Source organism: Urocitellus parryii, chromosome 9 (assembly GCF_045843805.1).
Source record: "Urocitellus parryii isolate mUroPar1 chromosome 9, mUroPar1.hap1, whole genome shotgun sequence".
In the NCBI taxonomy this organism is placed as follows: Eukaryota; Metazoa; Chordata; class Mammalia; order Rodentia; family Sciuridae; genus Urocitellus; species Urocitellus parryii.
The window spans coordinates 15058876-15083074 of record NC_135539.1 but is presented as its reverse complement, the minus strand read 5'-3'; the positions used below and the strand labels follow the sequence as shown (position 1 = coordinate 15083074).

The 24199-nt window shown below is 35.5% G+C and overlaps 1 protein-coding gene across 2 annotated transcripts in view; it reads right to left on the bottom strand.

The window, feature by feature from the left end:
- Mosmo (modulator of smoothened) overlaps nucleotides 1-24199 on the bottom strand; it is a 57660-nt gene that overhangs the window by 20901 nt on the left and 12560 nt on the right. The window contains exons 2-3 of one of the 2 annotated variants that reach the window (XR_003301095.2): nucleotides 18407-18490; nucleotides 15803-15937 (exon numbers count right to left, since the gene is read on the bottom strand). The exons of the other annotated variant lie outside the window; for it this stretch is intronic. The gene's annotated coding sequence lies outside the window, so the exon portion shown is untranslated. Of the gene's footprint in view, nucleotides 1-15802; nucleotides 15938-18406; nucleotides 18491-24199 lie in introns of those variants that run through there. 2 annotated transcript variants of the gene reach the window in all.

Here is a 24199-nt window from a genome sequence, read left to right as displayed (position 1 = left end):
CATTGTAGACTATAAAACTCAAGAGCCCCTCTATAACCAATGACCATTTTTCTACTCAGAAAATGAGCTCCTCCAGTGCCTGATTGACTCCCCTGTGGAATAAAGGAAAGCTTGCTCATCCGTTTGAGGTCTGCTCCTATCCAGGTTATTTGTATTTTCATTATGGTGCTGAAACTGTGTGGATTATTTTTGCATATACCTCTCCTTAAAGAAACATCCCTCTTTCTCTGTCTCAAAAACAACAGGGGTGGGTGTGGTGGCGCACACCTGTAATTTCAGCTGCTCCAGGGGCTGAGGCAGGAGGATTGTGAGTTCAAAGTCAGCCTCAACAACTTAGAGAGGCCCTAAGTAACTCAGTGAGACTCTGTCTCTAAATAAAAAACAAAAGCGGACAGGAGATGTGGCTCAGTGGTTAAGCGCCCCTGGATATACTCCCCTGTACCCCCCATAAAAAGCACTTATAAAAAAGAAAGAACAGTAGGATTCCTTGCATTGATTTTAGTCTCTTGTCCTACCTTCAAGGAACTTTGGTCATTTATGGGCTATACTCAAACATCAAAAAGAATATTCCTATTTGTCTCATTTATTTACATAGTCCAGAAAATGTGCATCATCACCTTCTCAGAAGAAAACTGTAGAGTAAATGACAATAATTAACTTTTCTGAGTTTAGCAAAATTCCATTTTATGATTTCTGGGTCTGTCAAAATAATTGTTCTTTTGCAACTAGTTTATACTCCAATATGAAACAACTCAAAGTAAATTTTCTAACAAAAGTATACCCCTTTAATTTATGTAAGTACAGTAATCCTTTAAAACCAAATCAAATTCTAAACTATTTAGTCATATATCTGTTTTCTTGAAAAGTATATTAGTGGTTAGAATTCAGGTTCCAGATTAAGCTTAAAATCCAGGTCCATTTCTCAGTAGAAGTGAGATTTGGGGCAAGTTTTTTTTTTTTTTTAATATTTATTTCTTAGTTGGACAAAATATCTTTATTTTATTTATTTATTTTTATATGGTACTGAGGATCAAACTCAGGGCCTCGCACATGCGAGGTGAGCACTCTACCGCTGAGCCACAACTCCAGCCCCCTGGGGCAAGATATTTAACCTTTGTGTATCTCAGTTTCCCTAACTATAAATGGGGAAAGAATGATCTCACAATATTGTGCAGATTAAGACAGAGAATGTGTATGAAGCACTTAGAACAAATGCCTGGCACAGAGTAAGAACCTGATAAATGTTAAGTATTATTAGAGATATACTGCTATTTCAATTAAAATATGTACTTTTACTTTAAGAAAGATAACACAATCTGTGGAATTTTGTCTTCCTATTAAATGTATTATTTTCTCGGAATATCTTTGAGTTCCTTGCTTTCTTGGGTTTAGATGAAAAAATAAAAATAAAAACTTTCTGTTTAATTTATATAGACCTACTAATTTAAAAATGAGTCATGGGGCAGGGGTTGTGGCTCAGTGGTAGAGTGCTTGCCTAGCATGTGCAAGGCACTCTCGTTCAATTCTCAGCACTGCTATAAATAAATGAATAAAATAAAGGTCCATCAAATTCTAAAAAAATTTTTTAAGTGAGTTATAATTATCAAAGTTTGGAGACTTGTATATATGAGGAAAGCTAGTTTAACATTGATACATGTGTTTATTCTGTGCCATTAGTATGGTCTCTCAATTACAGAAAAGGATGGATTTAAAACTGGAAGGCTTTGGAGAAAAATGGAAGTTCTGATTATGACAGCTGCTCTTCCATTTAATCTTGAAGAGGAGTGTGTGTTTTCACTGCAGTTATATTTGGCTTCAGATTGAAAATGTAAGGTGATATCTCTCAATTTTCAACGTTAGAACATACTACTGAAGCTTTTGCAGAAATATATAAAATCAATCTCTCATTAATTAGCTTACATTTGTGGTAGACATGATCTCTTAAGCAAAAAGATGGTGGTTTAGGAAAATCATATATTAGAGGAGGTCTCTGATGAATTTGAGAAGTCTGGCACCACTCCATGAGATAGGTCTGACTTCTCTCCAAGTCTGCTAGGCACAGCATGCCACACTAAGCTTTCATTCATTCAGCAAATACTCACTCAGACTCCTTTGCATTCTATCCCCTCTTCCCAGCTCCCAAGATGGATCTGCTTTCTTTCGGTACAGTTTTGCATCTTGTAGAATTTTATAAAGTGCAATCATATACTGTTTGCTATTATGAATAAAGTTGCTATAAACATTTGTTTACAGCTCTTTGTGCTGTGCAGCACAATGTGGGAAGTATAGTGAAGAACAGAATTTCTGTATTTCATAAACTTAAATGTAGAAAACCAAGGTGCACATTCACACAAAGTTAAAAAGCACAACACAGTACATAACAGGATGTGACCTAATGCCAAGGGAACTGTGCAGCCTCATGGAACTAGGAATCTGGTGATAAGTATTCCATCCACAGGCACATTATTCATGTAATTTTGAGCAAGAAACTTCACTGCATGGCCTATTGCTCCATTTTACAAATGAAGTATTTTTAAAGGGTTCCTAAAAATCCTTCATAATTGTTTAATTTTATTAAGATATAACTTAGATATGATAAAGCCAATCATTTAAAAATGTACAATTCAATGTATTTTGACAACTGTATACCATCATCTCAATCATGATATAGAACATATATCTCACCCTAAAAGTTCCCAGGCTCCTTTGCAATCTGCTCCACCAGATTCCCAAGATTGACCTGCCTTCTATCAGTAGAGTTTTGCCTCTTGTAGAATTTTATAAAATAGAATCACAGACACTGTTTGCTAATAAGGCTGTTACAAACATTTATGTACAGGTCTTTGTTTAGTTACATGCTTTCTTTTTCTTGTGTTAACAGAAGTAAAAACATTGGTCATATGGTAAGTGTGTGTTTAAATTTATAAAAAACTATTAAAGTGCTTTCTAAAGTGGCTGTTCCATTTTGCCTTCCTGTGAAAATTCCAGCTTCTCCCCATACTCATCAACACTTGAAATTAGCAGTCTTAATAGTTTGTAAAGGTGGGTACATAGAAATCTCTTATTGTGGTTTTGTGTTTTCTTAATATCTCATAATATAAAACATATGTTCATTTATTTGCTATCTCTGATCTATTTAAATCATTTGCCTATAAAAAATCAAGTTGTCTTATTATTGAATCTAAGAATTCTTCATATATTCTAAATACAAGTCCATCATCTGACTTTGTTTTACAAATATTTTCCCTCAGTCTTGCCTTTAAATGTTGTTAATGAGGATTTTAAGGATCAATATTTTAAGAGTCCAACTTACCAACACTTTTTCCCCCCTAGTACTGTGGATTGAACCCAATGGCACTCTACCACTGAGTTACATCCCTAGCCCTCTTTATTTTATTTTTTTTTTATTTTGAGACAGGGTCTTGCTCAATTCTCCAGGCTAATCTTAAACTTGTGATCCTCTGCTTCTGCCTCTGGAGTAGCTGAGATTACAGGTCTGGACGACCATGCACAGTCAATTTAATAATTTCTCATTTTGCTTTCTGTAGCTACTTAGTGGCAAAGGGGCAACCCCCAACTCTAATACCTAATTGAACCTTTGGCAATAAGAGACATCACAAGACAGAACACCAAAGTAATAAACATTTATTATTTTTAAAGCCATCTAAGATATGTTCAATGGCTTATGATGATGATGATGATGGAGGAGGAGGAGGAGGAGGAGGAGGAGGAGAATTAGAAGATGACGACGACGACGACTGCAAAGAAGTATTAACTTTCCTTTATTACATTTGGACATACAGCTAAAAATCATGTCATCTCAAGATTTACAGGACAAAAATACACTCAGAATAGTTCTCAATGCCTTTTCTTCTCATTGCCTAACCTATATGCTTAGAAAATATCAACTACTGCCTTTGGAAGATCAGTTAGTTACAAAGTTTATTCATTGTTTGAACAAATAATAGCGAACATAAAAAAAAGATGACAAATGTATCTGGCAGGAGGGAGAAGTTTACTGTATTGTAACAGAAAGTCTCAGTTAAAAAAGCCAAGTTATTACAAAGTAAGATTCTTATAAAACTAGCTTGTTAATAAATTTATACAGAACATAGCAACAATTTCTTCAGATTTGTTCCAAAGTTGCCTTTCTCTCAATGAGATTAGCCCCACTGGTTTTCTTTAGCTCCTAAATATACCAGATTCTTTCCCACTTCAAGGCCTGGACCATGCTACTCCTTTAGCCTGCATCACCATTTCCTGCTCATTCTCTTGCTAACTCCTGCACTTCCTTTCATTCTTAAGATATTGTTTTCTTTTCTTTATTTTTTTAGCAATAGTTGGACACAATATCTTTTATTTTTGTTTTTTTAATGCAGTTCTGAGGATCGAACCCACCCTAGCCCCAAGGTATTGTTTTCTTAAGAAAGACTTTCCTAGTATCTTACTCCTTATTACAAGTACTCATTAAACTACATTTCTCCTTTCACAGCACTTATGATAATTATATTTCCATGAAAAAAAAAGTTTTTGTCTCTAGTCTCTCTTATTGTTTACAATAAGTTCAATGTGTGGTTAGCATCTACATTATTTTTCTCTGTGTATCTAATGCTTAGCACAGTGCCCATATAATATGTTCTCAATGAATATTAATATAAATATAAATTTTGTGGGCTGGGGATGTGGCTCAAGCGGTAGCACACTTGCCTGGCACGCGCGGGGTGCTGGGTTCGATCCTCAACACCACATAAAAATAAAATATTGTGTCTACCTAAAAAACTAAAAAATATTTTTAAAAAATATATAAATTTTGTGCCTAATAGTTGAGGACCCACATGCAATGATTGGAACATATCCCCTAAAATGTGCTGAAAACTTGAATCCTGATTCCAACCATATTGGGAGGTAGGGTCTAATGAGAGATGTCTAGGTCATGAGAGCTTCACCCTCACAAACAAATTAATGCCACCATCAAAAGAACTTATGGGAACTCTTCTAACATTGAGGAACTTTGGAGGATGCAGAGGATCGAGGTACAATCTTGGAAGAAGAGACTGGTCCCTCACCAGACACCTAACCTAAAATGCCTTGATACGTAGAGTTCCTAGTCTCCTGAATTGTGAAAAATAAATTTCTGCCCTGAATTACCTAGTATCAGGCATTCTGTTGTAGCAGCACAAAGGCAGATGAGATACCATATTTTATCATATTTTTCTCTTTCCAAAATAAAAGACAAATTAGGCAGTAGACAATTATCATTTATCTTAAGGAAGAGATTAATTTAAATAGTAACTTCAAGTTAATGACACTATTTATCATTAACTTAAGAAGAAGGGAAAGAGAAAAAAACAAGCTTTATCTCAATAAGATAATAAAGACAAGTAACACTTCAGTGAGATATCCATATAAAATTAAGAATCCTGTTAATGTTCTCATTTACTTTATGGACTGATGATGTACCTAAAATACAATCAGAAATGCAATTTTAACATGGCCAGCTAACTGGTATCTTGATATGTCTTGGAGAATATGCTGATTTCCTAATGAACGAGGTTGGTTCTTGGGATAATAAAATGAAAATACAGAAAAACCAGAAAGATTCTTAATTCCCTGCCCCCCCCCCCAAAGCAAAAGCTTTAGAAATGGGAGTAGATAAGCCAAGAGAAGGCTCCTGGGCAAAGCAAGAAGGTCTAGCAGCCGGTACAAACTTGGTTTTGCTAACTCTATCAAAACAGGATTACTATCTCTATATCCCCCAAACAAAATAAAAACAATACTTGCTTTTTTAGCTTTACTGTTCTTTTTGGACCAAGCTGAGGAAAGCAACAGCAAACAGGTTCAAAGTTAAAGGTTAAGGTGACTACAATTTTCAACTTCTCCTCTAAGAAACACCTGCTGACCCACTTTCCATTAAGAGACCTGATGTGGAACAGAATTTTTGTGACTTGAGCTCTAAGGATCACTCTTTTTCAAGAAACTGATTTACATTAAACTGATTTACATTCATTACATAGTAATGAAGAAAGTTTTATCATCTGTCATAGAAAAGGAGTGATTGTGGAGAAGTGGCAGTACTGTCATGGGACTGCTCTAGTCAGGGTGTAACATGGAACGGAAGTTGTTCCCTCTTAGTATCCTGTCATTTGGAGAAGACTAACATATCAACATTTAACCTAGAGGAAACAGTAACTGTGCTTGCAGTACCCAGCAGAAAATGCTGTTGACTCTTAAGGTGACCAGCAGATGCCATGCTACTAAGACAAAATGACATCAATCCCTTACAGTACCCATTAGTACCAAAGTGATGTGGGACATTGCACAGAGATTGACCAGATTTGCCCTCCCTTAAAACCAACCGAGGAGAAAGGAGGAGGACGATAACTTGTATTAGTATGAGAATTCATGAGTCAGCTAAATAGGTAATATTTATAATCAATTATACCAGAGACAAAGAACATAAATGAAAAAAAAAAACCTATCTTTATGAAAGAGAATTGATGGAACACTTAAAAAGAAATGCCTTTGACATGTTTAAATAAATTTGATTAAGTAGTAAAACCCTAAAGAGAAAATGTGGAAAAATACTTATGATTAGTTTTGAGAAAAAAAAAAAAAGTATTCAATTAGATCCTCTCCCTAAATATTCAAGGCAGGGGGAACAAAGGTTAACTTTTGCTTCCTACTGTAGACAAATATCTTAGTAAGATACACATATATTCTAATGGTACAGTGTTGTCTAATTTCAGGGCTAGTGCTCTTACACTAAGAGTTGAAATACAAAGGGAAATAAGAAAGGACACTTTTTCCTCAAAAAAATGTTTAAAAAATTGAACAGAACTTCAAAGATTCCTCAGTAAGCAATATAAAAAGAAGTAAGGCTAAGGGCTAAGAATATAATCTCTGTGTTATGAATGTTATATTGCATGGTGTTTAAGCTTCAAGGAAAAATTAGTGTGACAGGTAAAGTACCTAGTCAATAAAAATGTACCTTTCATTTCATATATGGTTTGGTAAAACCTGCAAAGTCACCAAGGTTAGAAATGATATTGAAATTTCTCCAGGAATCTCACAAATGATAAATTACTTACACATATTTTTAAAGTAAAATTTTAATATGTAGTATATACATTTACTATAAACATTCAAATGGCATGATAAGTAAATTTCCTTTCAACAACTGATCTCCAGCTATGCAGTCCTCTTCCCTTGAGGCAAAAACTACTATTACCAGCTTCTTTATGGAAGAGATGATGGATATGTGTACGTATGCTCATGTAGCCTGTATTTTAAAAAGTGCTCCACACAGTCATGGTAACATTTATTTTTCACATCTTGCTTTCCCAAACATATTTTTAGTTAAATAATTAGTAAATATAAGAAGTATTTATAAAACATACATGAAGTTAAAAAAGTCATGACAGGTTAAGAAAAAAAGAGCATTATTACTACTTTTATTATCCCCCATGTGACCTCTCTAAAATCTTTCATTTCCCCTAGTCTTATTTATTTATTTATTGGGTGTAAGGGATTGAATTCAGAGGCACTTGATCACTGAGCTACATCCCCAGTCCTATTTTGCATTTTATTTAGAGACAGGGTCTCACTGAGTTGTTTACTATTGCTTCGCTTTTGCTGAGGTTAGTTCTGAACTCTCGATCCTCCTGTCTGAGCCTCTCAAGCTGATGGGATTACAGGTGTATGTCACCATGCCCAGCTATCCTCCAGTCAATATTGATTTTAGATTATTAATTTCCTTATTTGTAGCTTTACTATATTTCCCCCTGAACATGTTTAGTTCTATGTTTCTGACCCTCATACAAATATAATTTATTCTTCCACACTTGCTTTTCTTGCTCAACATGTTTATTTAGATTCATTAAATCATTGTGTGTGACTTGCTGTTATTTTGATTTCTTGACTATAAAATATAGTTGGATCATGCTGACTGACTTACCAAGTTAGGACCAGTGAAAAGCAGCATAAATAATATAATAGTCATCAGCTAGCTAAGTTGTGGTTAAGAGGACAGTAAGTAACATAGCAGGTTGGCTTGGGGCTTTGCCCCTTACCCTGTAACTTGACCAAGCTACCGATCCTCTCTTTGCCTTACTTTCTTCATCTGTAAAAGGAGGATCATAAATAGTACCTACTTCACAGGTTGAGCCCACGTGCTCCTCCCCACTTTGTTCAAACTGACTATATTTATGTAAACGTGGAAAAAACTCAGCAGGCTGGAGTTTTGCCCTAAACCAGGGCACTGCATTTACTTAAGTCAAATTATTCTTGCCAAAAGACAAGAACAATGACTTAATAAATTAGTTATTTATTATCATTAATATTGACATGTTGTACCTATAATGAAACAAAACACTTCTGGCTACCTAATTTGGGGGAACAGGTAATTAAACAATTATGTAAGCCTTCAAAGAGTTTGCATTCTATGTAACTATTTTCTATTCTATTTGTACATAATTGGCATTTCAGAATGTCTCAACCTACCTAAACTGATCATTTATTTGGGGCAAGTCCCCTTGATTATAAATGCAACTGTCAGTACACATAAACCCCTAGACTTTGATCAGACTCTGTATCTAGGACCTAAAAGAAACAAACTCATCTTACTCTATGGCTGGCAGAAAGAAATGGTTTAGTCTTAAATCAAGACATAATTTCCATGAATAGAAAAGCATAGTATATTTGGTTCTATTTACTTTTTTTTTTGACAAATCTGCAAGCCATTCTTGTGCAGAGATCTTGCTAATTTATATGTTGCTCCAATACATGTGGCCAAAGCAAGTGTTCCACTTAATTTTTAAATTAATGAATTCCAATTTTCAGAAAACATTAGACTTTCCAAGGAAACTTTCTGGAACACCCAGTATAATGGCTGAAACAAAAGAACTGCTCAATGAATATTCATTGACAATACATAGGAAGGTGAGTCAAGAGTGTGTGAACAGTCTGAGAAGAGGTGCAGCCACATGAGCAATGTAAAGATATATATATATATATTTTTTTTTTTTAAGGAAAAATAATCCCTGTATATAAGACATAGTGATATGGCAATGTAAATATATTACTGTGGCTAAAAATGCTGGATACCATCTGAATTTACTAGGAAAGAAACCCAGAAAACTTAAATTCATACTATTTATAACTTTTATTTGTCCTCATAAAGAATGTGCATTTTGGGGGCTGGGGATATTGTTCAGCTAGCAGAATGCTTGCCTCACATGCACAAGGCCCAGCACCAGCAAAAAAAAAAAAAAAAAGGTGAATTTCTAAGTGTCATACTAGCAATCTAAAGGTCTAAGGGGTTTAGAAGAACTGATCACAGAAACAGAGGAAAAACTTTCCTTTTATTAATTCCCAACAATGCATTTCTTTAATTATTGATCTAGAATGAGAAATAAATTGTTTCCAATTAGAAACTATTAATTAATCAATGGTCCTATTGTTATTTTATTTTATGCATGAAACATAATTGGTTAGACTGCATTATACTCTGCATATGATATAAAAAGGAGTTTTGGGGTGTTGAATAAGAGAGATAAAGGTTTGACTTCTTGCTGTCCAGCTTCTTTACTATATGACTTACATGGGATCTAGGGATGTGAGTCTCAGTTTCCTTATTTGTAAATGGAGAGACTCTAATTTCTATTTCAGAGAGTTACTGACAGCGTTAATAAAACTGTAGAACAAGCTGCATAGAACCCATGTGCTCCTCCCCACTTTGTTCAAACTGACTATATTTATGTAAATGTGAGAAAAACTCAGCAGACTGGAGTTTTGCCCTAAACCAGGGCACTGCATTTACCTGGTGATAACTTCTCTTGCCCAAGTGAAATAAATACCCTCAATGGCTGGCTGTAGAAACATCAATCTGTAAAATGATGGCAAGCATCATGAATTGTGATCAAAATTCATAGAAACTTAGAGAGGACAGAGAATGAATGTAAATGTATTCAAGAAAATCACAGGAAGTACTTTTTGGATGAAAGGTAAATTTTAAATGCTTTATATTCTGTAAATATGTGAAATCATTCTACGAAGTGGCACAGGCTAAAAGCATCATGAAATATTTAAGTAACTCTACATTTGATGAAATAAGAGAATCATCAAGAGAAGACGTTATGTTTTCTGGACTACTCCTCACTTTAAAAGTGTCAGATCAGTACTGACTGGGTCCACTGATAAACTCATGCAACCTACTTAAATTTAAGGCCCTACTCCTGCTTAGTGCAGGTTTACGTTCCTTCTTGGTGACCCAAGTACATCCTTCACAGCAGCAGTTTCAAACCTTTAACCACACTTAAAATTTTCTCATGCCTACCCACAGTAGATAACTTTTCTTCTTAGAAGTAAAAAAACAAGGTCATGCAAATGAAGCAACTTTAATTGCCCTCTTCGGCACTCCAAAACGCCTCTGAATCTGTTTCTCGTCTCAAAACTTCCCTAGTACCATTTCTTCTTGTTTTTGTTCTTTAAGATGATGATCTTCCTCTCGAAGTTTAACCCTTTACACTTTTTTTTCTTTAAAAATCATTTCCAATTATTTCCCAGCCCAATCTTAATCAAAGTAAGGTCTTGGTACTTAACTACATCAGAATCTACTAGGTGCAAATTGGGGTAAGTGGAAGTACAATTTGTTTTAAAAATGAGAATTTCTGACCCCAGACCTGCTGAATAAGATTCTCTATAAGTGATGCCAGCAATCTGCATTTTAAATAAAATCTCCATGTTATTTTTTTTGTTGGGGGGGGGGGTACCTGGAATTGAACTCAGGGGCACTCAACTACTGAGCCACACCCCCAGCCCCATTCTGTATTTTACTTAGAAACAGGGTTTCACTGAGTTGCTTACTATTGCTGAGGCTGGCTTTGAACTCAGGATCCTCCTGAGCTACTGGGATTACAAGTGTGCACCCCATGCCCAGCTTCCACATTTTTTTCTTTTTAAAATTTTTTGTAGTTGTAGATGGATAGCATGCCTTTATTTTATTTTTATATGGTGCTGAGGATCAAACCCAGTGTCTCCCATGTGCTAGGCAAGTACTCTCCCTCTGAGTACAGCTCCAGTCCCCCATGTTATTCTTAATCAATCAGAAATTTGACCATTGTCTTAGACTACAGGATGATGCTTCTCTCTCAAAATATGCTTACATATTTATAAAATCAAAACAAAACGAAACAAAAAATACTTCCCTTAAATGACTCTCCCTCAGATTTCCCCAGTGTCTCTCTTCTCTAGCTCTCACTCATCCTCACGCTGTACTATGACTTTCACTTCATTGCTCTATTTAAATTGTTCTTCTCAACATCATGTCCTCTTAATCGATAACTTTGAAGATCTTCTCGTCATTTTCTTCAGCTGTCTGAAGCATATAATGTTGATAACTCTTTTCCTTCCTGACTGTAACTCTTGTCTTTGCCTTCTTGAGACCATATTCCTGTTTCTCTCCTATGTGGAAGGTTGTCTCTTCTATTTCGTGGTACTTTCCCCACTTAAATGCTGTAAATCCCAAGGCCCTCATTCTTTCCAAACTTTTAGCCTTACCCTCCGTCAATGTCCCATGCTTCAATGTCCTATTGTTACTTTACATATAAAATGCATCTAAGATGTAAGCTTCTGATTTCCTTAGTTTTCATTTATCCAAATATTTACTGTCCATCTCTATATTCTAGGCACAAATCTTGGACATAAAAAGTTTTAAGAGGAGGGCTGGGGTTGTGGCTCAGTGGTTCAGCGCTTGCTTAGCACCACATAAAAATAAATAAAAATAAAAGTATTGTGTCCAACTACAACTAAAAAAATATTTTTAAAAAGTTGTAAGAGGAGAGAAAGGCAGACATTTTAATAATGAGAATGAGACTTTTAGTATTTAATTGGAAATCCTGGAATCTTTCTTGCTGCCTTTTATCATTTCCTCTAATAATGAAAAATCATTCTTCCTTTGTAACCTTTCTTATTTATTCTTTCCTTCCAACAATTTCCACTGTTTTCAATCTTGTCCATCTCTTTATGCCCTCATTTTAAAATTATTCTAATAAGTTTTTAACTAATCTCTCTCCTTCCTTATTAGATTCCATTCATTCAATATATACATGTATATAATGAATGCCTTCTATGTGCTAGGTACCATTTTGGGTGCTATGATAATGTCCTAAGACTGACAAAGCAAATGATTAAACAAATTCTGGTACATTTATGCCACAGTGGTAGAGTGCTTGCCTAGTATGTGTGAGGCACTGGGTTTGATCCTTAGCACCACATAAAAATAAATAAATTAAGATACAGAATATAAGTAAAAAGAAGGAACAAACTAGTGACTACACAATTTGGATAGCTTACAAAAATATTACCATTATGGCTATACAAGTGAATGTGCTCAAAGCTTACCTGAAAAAACAAACAAACAAACAAAAAACAAAAGAAACCCAAACAAAGCAATAATTAAAAAACCCAAAACAATTCACAGCTAACATACTTGAGAAAGACTGAATGCTTTCCCTTTGAGATTTGTAATAAGACTTCTTCTTCCTTTTTTTTTTTTTTTTGTGGTGCTGTGGTTGAACCCAGGACCTTGTGCATGCAAGGCAAGCACTCTACCAACTGAGCTATCTCCCTAGCCCTACACTTGTGACTTCTACTCAATGTTGTACTTGAGGTTCCTGCCAAAGCAATCAAGCAAGAAAAATAAATCTTCTAAAATACTATCAGAATAAATGAATTTAGAAAGGTTGCAGAATACAAAATCGATATGCAAAAATAAATTGTATTCCTATAATATTAGCAATGATTAATCCCAAACTCAAGAAAGTATTGAATTTAAAACCTCAACCCTCCCAATAAACCTATAACTAAACAAAACCTTCCCAAAGCAGCCAGGTACAGGGGTGCCTGCCTGTAATCTCAGCAACTTGGGAGGCTGACACAGGAAGACTATAGTTATGAGGCCAGACTCAGCTCCTTTGAGAGACCTTATCTCAAAAAATAAAAATATAGCTGGGCATGGTGGTGCACACCTATAATTCCTGTAGCTCGGGAGATTGAGACAGGAAGATCACGGGTTTAAAGCCAGCTTCAACAATAGCAAGGTCTAAGCAACTCATGAGACCCTGTCTCTAAATAAAATACAAAATAGGGCTGGGGATGTGGCTCAGTGGTTGAGTGTCCCCGAGTTCAAGCCCCCGTAGCCCCCCATCAAAATATAAATAAATAAAGGTGAGGGATGTAGCACAGTGGTTAATTGTCCCAGACTTCAAACCCCAGTACTAGGGTTAGGAGAGCCCCCTAAATTCTATAGGAATAAATTTCAAAAAATAAGTAGGTGGCCTGGGGTTGTAGCTCAGTGGTAGAGTGCTTGCCTAGATGTGTGAGGCACTGGATTTGATCCTCAACACCACATATAAATAAATAAATTAAATAAAATTAAAGCATTGGTCCATCTACAACTAATTTTTTTTTTTTAAAGTAGGAACATCTGATTTCCACTCAGGCAAGCAAGGAGCCTAGAAATTTCACTCTCGTCCATAAAACAAGAAAAATACTAAACAAATTAAGTATCCACAACTCTCCTTAGATCCATCAGAGAATTGAAGTCACAGACAAAATGCTGCCTGCAGAACTGGAGAGACAAAAGGCACATACAATCATTGCTTAATGAACCACAAATTTCCAAACCTCTATGGGAACCTTTACTAGGTTAGAAAAACATAAAAATGTTAACAGGTGAATTCCTAGAGGCTCTGTGTGGTCAAGTTTGATAGTTAAAAATTCCAAGGATGCCATAGGGACCAGGTACAGTGGCACACATCTGTTATTCCAGTTATTCAGGATGCTGAGGCAGGGGGACGGCAAATTTGAGGCCAGCTAGGCAACTTAATGAGATCCTATCTCAAAATGAAAAATAAAAAAAGGGCACTTGCATGTGTGTGCACATGCATGCACACACACACACAAATCCAAGGAGGTTTAATTTGGCGGCTGTGGGGGGGGGGGATATACCTTTTGAGATTTTTCTCAAGGAACCTACCAGGTTCTCACAGTGAAAATCAAAAAAATCCCTACATGCTTCCAGTTGATGAAATAAGCTCAGAGCATCTGTTCTTCTAAAAAAGGCATGGCTAAAAAGAAACCATTTCAGTAAAGCCCAGCTGAATACCTAATACCACCTGTCTCTAGCCTTTCTATCTCACTTAAGAGGGGAAGAAGGCCAAGAAACACTTATGAAGGTCATAAGTCAGGGCCCAGGCTGACTGGACCTAATCACAGAACACTTTCTCTGCTTGTACACCTTACCATAACATCAATACAGCTCCTATATAACAGGGGAATACAGTTACAAAACCTGGAGTTCTCAGGCTTTATTTAAGAAGTCTCTAAATCCCAAAGAGATCAAGGGAGACAAAATCTACACATAAATATATCATATTCAGACTGCAGATAATGAAAAACAAGAAGGAAATCTTGAATGAAGCCAGATGGGGAAAACACCTTAATCTATAGAGGACAAATGTAAGAATTATACCAGGGGCTGGGGCTGGGGCTGGGACTGGGGCTGGGGCTGAGCAGTACAGCGCTTGCCTCACACATATGAGACACTGGGGTTCGATCCTCAGCACCACATACAAATAAACAAAATAAAGGTATTGTATCCATTTACAACTAAACAAAATATTTAAAAAAGAATTATATCAGACTTATCAGAAACCACACAAGCAACAAGATAGTGGAATGAAATATAGTAAAGGGCTAAAATAAAAAAAGGAATTCTGTATCCAATAAAATTATCCTTCAAAAGTGAAACAGAAACATTTTCTCAAACAAACAACTATTGAGAGTAATTTTCATCAGAAGATTAGCCTTGCTAGAAACGTTAACAGAAATTCTTTGGAAAGAAGAAAAATGATACAAGTCAGAAACTGAAATCTATACAAAGAAAGAGCATTAGTAAAGGAATAAATAAAGGTAAACATCTTATTTTTTAATCCTTAATTATCTAACAGATAACAGTTTATTCAAAATAATAGCAAAAATGTATTCAGTGATTGCAGCTATGGATAAGCAAAACGAATGACAGCAATGTTATAGGAAATAGGAGGGAGAAATTGGCGATACTGTTATAAGGTGATTGCATTGCACTACTGGTGAAGAGAAAATGTCATCTGAAAGAGAACTTAGGGGGCCGGGATACAGCTCAGTTGGTAGAGTGCTTGCCTCACATGCACAAAGCCCTAGGTTCAATCCCCAGCACCATTAAAAAAAAAAAAAAAAAAAAAAAAAAAAAAAAGAAAGAAAGAGAACTTAGGGGCTGGGGATGTGGCTCAAGCGGTAGCATGCTCGCCTGACATGCATGGGGTGCTGGGTTCGATCCTCACCATCACATATAAATAAAATAAAGATGTTGTGTCCACTGAAAACTAAAAAATAAATATTAAAAAATTCTTTCTCTTTCTTAAAAAAAAAAAAAAAAAGAAGGAATTTAGGCTGGATGTGTTATCCTGGTAACTTGGGAGGCTGAGGCAGGAGGACTGCAAGTTCAAAGCCAGCCTCAGCAACTTAGACACTGTCTCTAAATTAAAAGGGGTGGAGGGCACAGGGGGCACAAGGGGCGGATGCTGGGAATGTGATTCGGTCGTTAACTGTCCCTGGGTTCAATCCTTAGCACCACACACATATAAAAATAAGAAAGTCTTTGTGATATTGGATTAAACAAATATTTCTTAGATAAGACACCAAAATCAAAAGTAACACAAGAAGTGATACACTAGATTTAATCAAAATGAAAATCTTTGTGCAACAAAGGAAACAATCAAGAAAGTGAAAGAGGGGTTGGGGATGTGGCTCAAGCGGTGGCGCGCTCGTCTGGCATGCGTGCGGCCCGGGTTCGATCCTCAGCACCACATACAAACAACGATGTTGTGTCCGCCAATAACTAAAAAATAAATATTAAAAAAAAATTAAAAAAAAAAAAAAAGAAAGTGAAAGAAAAAATACACAGAATGGGGGAAAATATTTGTGAATCAATGTCCAACAACAAAATGTAACAGAATTATAAACAACTTTTATTATTGTAATATACACAAATAATCCAGTTTTAAAATGTGCAGGAGATCTGAACAGACATCTTTTCAAAGCTACAGAAATGGCCAATAAGCATATAAAAATGTTCAATATCATTAGAGATCAGAGAAATGTCCTCAAGAAAAAAAAAAAAAAACTACTACATACCAGTATAATAAGTATAACAACTGTTGGTGAGGATGTGAAGAAACTGGAACTCTCTTACACTGCTGGTGGGCAAGTAAAATGGTCCAACCACTTTAGAACAGATTGTCAGTTCCTCAGAAAGCTAAAAGAAGCTTGGTGTGCACATCAATGTCTATAGCAGCACAATTCATTATAGCTAAACTGTGGAACCAACCTAGATGCCCGTTAGTAGAAGAAACTGTGGTACATATACACACAATGGAATATTACTCAGCATTAAAAGAGAATAAAATCACGGCATTTTTAGATAAACAGAGAGATTTGGAGAATATTATGCTAAGTGAAATAAGCCAATCCCAAAAAAACCAAATGCCAAATATTTTCTCTGATATGTGGATGCTGGTCCATAATGGGGATGGGGGTAGGAGTGGATGGAGCATGGGAGGAATGGAGGAACTTTAGATAGGGTAAAGGGGAGGGAGGGGAAAGGAGGGGGTAGGAAAGATGGTGGAATGAGATGGACATCAATACCCTAAGTACATGTATGGAGGGAAAGGAGGGAGTAGGAAAGATGGTAAAATGAGATGGACATCAATACCCTAAGTACATGTATGGAGACACAAATGGTATAACTCTACTTTGTGTACAACCAGAGACATGAAAAATTGTGCTCTATATGTACTATGAATTGAAATGCCTTCCGCTGTCATATATAACAAATTAAAATAAATAAATTAAAAAAAAAAAAAAAAGAAGCTGGTGTGGTGGTGCACACTTGTAATCCAGCAGCTTGGGAGGCTAAGGCAGGAGGATTTCAGGTTCAAAGCCAGCCTCACAACTCAGTGAGGCTATAGGCAACCTAGTGAGATCCTGTCTCAAAATAAAAAATGAAAGGGCCTGAGGATGTGGCTCAGTGGTTAAGCACTCTTGGGCTCAATCCCTGATACCAAAAAAAGCAAGTTAAAAGAATCATATGACTCAGCAATTTCTCTGCTAGGTGTATATGCAAGAGATATGAAAACAAGTAAACACAAAGAAGCGTGTGGATATGAATGTTCATAGCAGCACAATAGCCATATAAGGTAGAAAAAACCCAAATGTACATTGACTATGAGTAAATAAAATGTGGCATAGCCATACAATGGTAACAAAAACTGAATGAAATATTAATAGATTTTATTATAATATTGGATGAACCTTGAAAATATTATGCTAAGTTAAAGAAGCTAGTCACAAAAGTCTACAAGTATTCAGAATAGGTAAATTACACAGAATTAGAAAATTGCTTAGGGCTGGGATAAGTAGGGGTTGATATTTAAAGGGGACAGGGTTTCCTTTTGAAGTGATGAAACATTCTAAAATTGACCAAATCTAAATTAGCAATAGTTTACAACTCTGTGAATACACTAAAAAATGATGAGTTGTACATTTTTAAGGAGTAAGCTAAATGGACTGTTAATTCTAACTCAAAAGATTCTTTTCTTTTTCTATTTATTTATTTGGGTACTTGAGTACCCAGAGGTGCTTTACCACTGAGCTCTCTCTACATATACATATACATACACATACACACACACACACACACACACACATATGTTTATATATATATATATATAAAGGGGGGCTGGGATTGTGGCTCAGCAGTAGAGTGCTTGCCTAGCACAGGCTAGCATGGGCAGGACCTGGGTTCGATCCTCAGCACCACAAAAAAATAAAGGCATTGTGTTGTGTCCATCTACACCTAAAAAGGGGGAGTACTCTCACAAAGTTGCTTAAGGCCTCACTAAGTTACTGACCTTGAATTTGCGATCCTCCTGTCTCAGCCTCCTAAGTCACTGCAATTATGGGTGCATGCCATGTACCCAGCACTCTTTTCTTTCGAAAAAGAAGATGAAAAAACAAGCTCTCCATTATCTAGTTCCTGTTTACCCATCCAATGTCACTTCTTCCTTCAATCTACTGTTACCACATCTAGCTTCCAGGACACCCACATAAAATTTTCTTTTTTAACCTCAGAAGCTTTCAATTTGCTTTTCCTTCTACCTGAAACACTCTTATGCTGATTCCTTCTTTGACCAATTCCTGTATGTTCTTTAGATCTTGGTTTAGGCATCATTCTTCCATGTAGCCATTTCTAACCGATGCCTGAGTCAGAGAGGCATGTTTCATGTGCTCCTATGGCAATGGCACTTACTACGATCTTAGTGCTGTTCTCATGAATTCCAATTGTTTGTCTGCATCTCTCACTAAAATTGGGTCTTCTTTATTGCATCTTGGCCTAAAGAGGGTAAAATATGAATATTTTTTAAAGATTGGGATAAACTAACCACAAGTCAGAATCATTTTTGTGATCATCTGTCAATTCAATTCAAAAGATCACTTTAAAAAAAGTCCCCTCACAATAAAAGTCACAAAATACTAAAGATATTTAATTGTAAAGAGAAAAGTACTGGAGCATAATTTTCCTAAAAATATGTAAGGAGTACTTAATGTTCAGATGCTCTAGGCAAGTTTTCAAATGGAAAAGTAATGATGTCTTATTTGGTTAAGCTTTGTTCAGATATACAAACATTTAACTTGACTGTTTGGAAAATACAGTTTTGATTTTCAAACACTCTGTATTTGAATCATCTCCCGCAGTGATGTGTGACAGGTTCTGAATCCCAGGGAATACCTATCTATAAGAAAGTCTACAAAATCAGACCCAAGAGAACAGTTCTGAATCAGGGTGAATGTTAGTACAGATTCCATCTACAGTCTAACATGGTGATGCCCTTTGTATAGATTTTCTTCAAATTTAAGAATGAACTTCATAAGCCACAGGAAATTTTCAGAATTTGGGGGTGGGGTGGAAAGGTGTGAGTTTATGGCAGGAAGGACCTAAGAAAACAGTCTTTTTAGACTACCATTAATTCTATGTGAAACTGATTAGTTATATGATAATTTAGAAATGTCTACCAGAAGTCCTAATAACTGCTTGAAAATCTCTAAGAATAAAACAGAATATTTACTTAATGTTCCACCACAACTGACTGCTACACCACGTTTTGGAGACAAAATTAATGGAGAAGTAAAAGCTTTAAAACAGGAAAGTTCTGAAGAGAATTTTCCCAAACTGTAATAATGTATAGGACATTAAAGTAAGCTAGATTTTTCTCCCTAGATACATGACAAGGACAGAAGACTCTAAATGGCAAGTCAATTAAGAAGTAACTACAGGCAACCCTGTTTCATTTTATGAATCATACATGTATCTAACAGCTCAGAGAAAGAAGGCTTTCAAAATTGGAGGTTTTTAAAATGTTAAGAATGTATACTAAACAATTTGCCTTTTATGACTTTTTAGAACACTGCAGAAAGGGTAACAGAAACAGTGCTCTGATGATATGCACTCATTCAAGTACAGGGAAGAAGAAAAGCTAAGTGGAGTGGAAGTGTACAAAAACTCGAAGGGTGTGATTTACATCACTTTTGGAAAAGTAAAGTTTGAGACAAAAATTAAAGGAAACAAGATTGAGTAGATTATGTGTAATGTTTCCAAAAAGAGGCTTAGTAAAAGGTCAGTTAAAAAGGAAGCAGTTGTTTTAGAAATGACTTTAAAACATCCTTCAGATATTTAGAATATTTCATTATATGCTTATGGTACTAAAATCCTCTCTAAATTCCAGAGTCCAGCAGCCTATCCATGATACAGCTGAAATGAGTATGAAAACAAATATTATGACTTCTACTTAGTGTACCTGAGTAATCACAACAAAGCAAATTTACATTTGTATGTACAAGTATAAGTTGGCCCTCTGTATACACATGGTCCACATTCTCAGATTCAAACCACCTCAGATTTTAAAATTCAAGAAAAAAATATACATCTGCACGGACCATAAACAGACTTTTTTCCTTATTATTTTCTAAACAACTCAGTACAACAACTATATTAGACATCATAAGCAATCCAAAGATGACTTAAAGTAAACAGGAAGACGTGCATGCAATAAGCAAATACTACATTACACTACACTACACACACACACACACACACACACACACACACACACACACACACACGGGGCCTGCCCATGGTGAATTTTGGTATCTGCTGGGGGTGAAATGGTGTCCCGAAACAACAATTTAGTGTAATGATTATATTCTAAATATATGAAGAAGCAAAAACTCCAGTAGTTTAATGATTTTCATTCATTATTACTTACAGGCTTTATATTTTCTGGATAAAAAACATACATCTCAGGGGCTGAGGCTTTAGCTCAGTGATAGAGTGCTTGCCTCACATGTGTGAGGCACTGGGTTCAATCCTCAGCACCACATGAAAATAAAGATACTGCATGTTCATCTACAACTATTTTTTTTAAAATGTTAAAAAAAAAAAAGACATCTCTTAAAATGGTTGTGCACACTGCTGGGCAGTAACACATGCCTGTAAATCCCAGCTACTTGGGAGGTGAGGCAGAAGAATCCCAAGCTTGAGGTCAGCCTGGGCAACTAGACAAGGCCACTAGACGAATCTAGTCTCAAGATTAAAATGTTAAGGGGCTGGGATTGTGGCTCAGTGGTAGAGTGCTTGCCTAGCACCGGCGGGACCCGGGTTCGATCCTCAGCACTACATAAAAATAAAGGCATTGTGTTGAGTCCATCTACACCTAAGAAATAAATATTAAAAAAAAAAAAAGATGGGCACAATCTAGGAAAAGAACTGAAGCTAATAATTTAAAAATATACAAATCTAATAATCTAATGACCTCAAAATATAGACTTTAAAAGTGGAAACTGTATTCAGATGTTCTTCCAAAAGGTTATGATTAACTCCTAGAGATAATATGTTTTAGTGAGGTAACTATCTCTGAAGGAATAGGGAAATTCTCATATTGAGGCAGAGGAATTGAGGGCAGGAAACAAATTAGAAATTCAGCCTTCTTGCCATTGCACAAGCGGAGTAGGTATTGAGCAGCTTTCCTTCTCACTTCCCAAACTGTATCTCAACTGTTTTGGTTCAGAAAAATCTAGTTTTGTCCGAAACTCTATTTCAAAACCCTAATATTAAAATAAAGGACCCTCATAAGAAATTTTCTTTCCTTATCACTCAGAAAGCTGGAGGAGAAGGAAAAGGTAAAAGGATAAATAGTAACTGCTGCCATCAGATTTTGAGTGCTTACTTAGTACCACTTAGAAAAAGCTGAAGTTAAGACATGAACCAGGTCTGTTTCTATAGCTATGCTCAAAGTTTATTATTTAGGAATATTTTGGTAGAACAGTTTAATTTTTCTTGAATGTTTATCCAGAGTCAAAACCTCAGAAATATCAACAGAGATGTTCACAAATGCTGACTTCCACAGACAGTGGCACATTCCCACAAACTGCTATTTTGAACAGAAAATACTGGAATAATCATTCAGAAACACAGCTAATATAATAAAAGAACTACAATATGATTTTACATTCTTGATTCTGATAAAAAGTACTTTTTCAAATCAATCTGATTGCCAACCTTACCTCTTTTTAAAAATTATACTAAAATCCTAGGCCTAGAAATCTTGAAAATTTCTCTATTACATAACATTACATTTTATTTATTTATTCATTTAGTTAGTAAGTATGGGGGATTAAATCCAAGGGCACTTAACCATTGAGCCACATCCTCACCCTTTTTATTTTTTGGCACAAGAGTCTTACTAAGTTGCTTAAGGCCTTGCTAACTTGATAAGGATGGCTTTGAACTTGCGATCCTCCTGCCTCAGCCTCATGAGCAGTGGCTGGGATTACAGGCATGTGACATTGCACCTGGCCATAAAATTACATTTAAAGCCACACATAATGAAGATTGTTCAGGGGTGTCAGAAAACAGAATTCCACTTTGTGCTAACTGAAGAAGAGGGTCTTCAAATGCTTTAGCAACAACAAAAATGGGAAATCTGCCATACAAAGAACTTTAAGCAAAATTTGACTAATTCCTCAACAGTTTAATTCCTCCCATAACTTTTACTCTGCAAAATTTCAAATAGTAACTTCTCTTCAAAAGTTATTTACATATTTTCTACCTTATCATCCCTCTTTCAAAGTACACAGTTCATTTAACAACAAGTTTCATTGCCATTTTTTGGTCTTCTTTAATAATCATTTCAAAAATCACAGTGTATAAAATAATACCTATTTCCACCATCATAAAAAACGCAGGTCCAACAACTACATTCTTTAGCAATCTACTCCATGTCTCACACCAAATCATCTTAAGACATCCTAAGTTACAAATAGATTAGTGTCTAAAAGAACAAAGCTCTCTCACAACTTTCAGACTTAATTATTGATACAGATTATATCCAATTATGACTTTGACATCAGCTAAATTCAGGAAACTAGTTACTGATGAAGTAGGGGAAATAAGTATCTAGAGAAAAAGCTTTCATGTCATCTTATAACTTGTAAAGAAAAGGGTGGTTATAGTCAATTACATTTTAATTCGGGAAGGCAGATTTCAAAAAGGTGGGCATAATTATATGGGATGAAATTCTTGAATGAAAAGAAATTCAAGAGGTTAGAAAGCTCTTGAAAATGTGGTTCTGATTAGCACTTATGCATGATATCAATAAAAGACCAGGGCATAGGAGAGGACTGACTCATCAGAAACAATACTTTAAGAAAAATTGTATGATACAGTGGACAAAGCATCATTTAATTCATTTCACTCTCTGAACATGCTTATTCATCAGAAAAATGGGGATTGCATTTCCCCTGCAGAGCAGTTGCAGGGCATGTTTGCTACCTACTAAGTTCAATATTTCTTTATAGTTCTTTTTGTCCTTAGGCTAGATCCCATTAAGGGAATACAATGAAAGTATTCCAAAGTTACTTACTTCTTTTTTCCTTTTGACATTATCAATTTGAAATACAGTTAGATGCACTGATCTCAATTTGTACTCAATATCAGGATTTATGTTTTTCCACTTAAAATTTTTTTTCTGAATATATATATAGTTAGAAGGCTACTCTTCCCATTTCACTATAGTAGTGGTAATATTCTTCTTTTAAGGTAAAAATTTTGACCAGTTGTCTGGGGGCTAGAATTTATATTCCAGTACAGTAACATTTACATCTTTAACATAAAACTACATAGTATTTATATTTCAGTTGCTACTATGGCTATTGAAATGATTATAGCTAAGAATCATCAAAAGTTAGTGTCATTAATTTTAGTTGACATTTATATAGTACCATGTGCCAAGTACTTTTAGTATTTTATGTATATGAAAATTTTAATCGTCAGACCTCTGAGGTGTGTTGCCCTAGATCATGCTGCTAGTAAGTCGTACAGGTAGAATTTGAGCCCAGGCTCAAGAGTCTGTGCCATCAGGTATAATTCTAAATGTCTTCTGCATTCTTAACTGACATACATATGTTCCTGCTATAGATGGAGGCCACACTAAAGGACAATAAAACTTATATAAGAGGATGATTTTCTTAAAGCAGACATTTTACATAACTACTGGTATGATTCTAAATGGTTACAGTATGATAGCTACCTACCGGATGGTAAGTAGGCAGATACTAGAAATAGTTCTCTAAAGCTCCCAGAATCATTCCTGTTTCAGCAACATTTCAACATGTAAGGGTTTGTCTTCTGATCCAAAAAGCACTAAATCTTATCTCCAGGGGGAGTCCAAAAAGTGATCCAGTATGCTGATGAAATTCAATATGCCCGAATGACAGTTTATATTTATTAAATATATTTATTTGTTAATATTTTTGTGGTGCTGGGGATTGAACCTAGGACCTTGGGCATGCTAGAAGCACTCCATCACTAAGCTACACCTTCAGTCCTATATTTGTTTTAATAAGATTCATTAATATGGCTTTTTAAGTGATTTGATGATTTTTAAATTTAAATAAAATCTTCAAAGCATTTTATCTACAGGATAAAAAATTATGAAGAATTTTACATTTTGTTTCATAATATGAGAATGAATAGAACTGTATCATA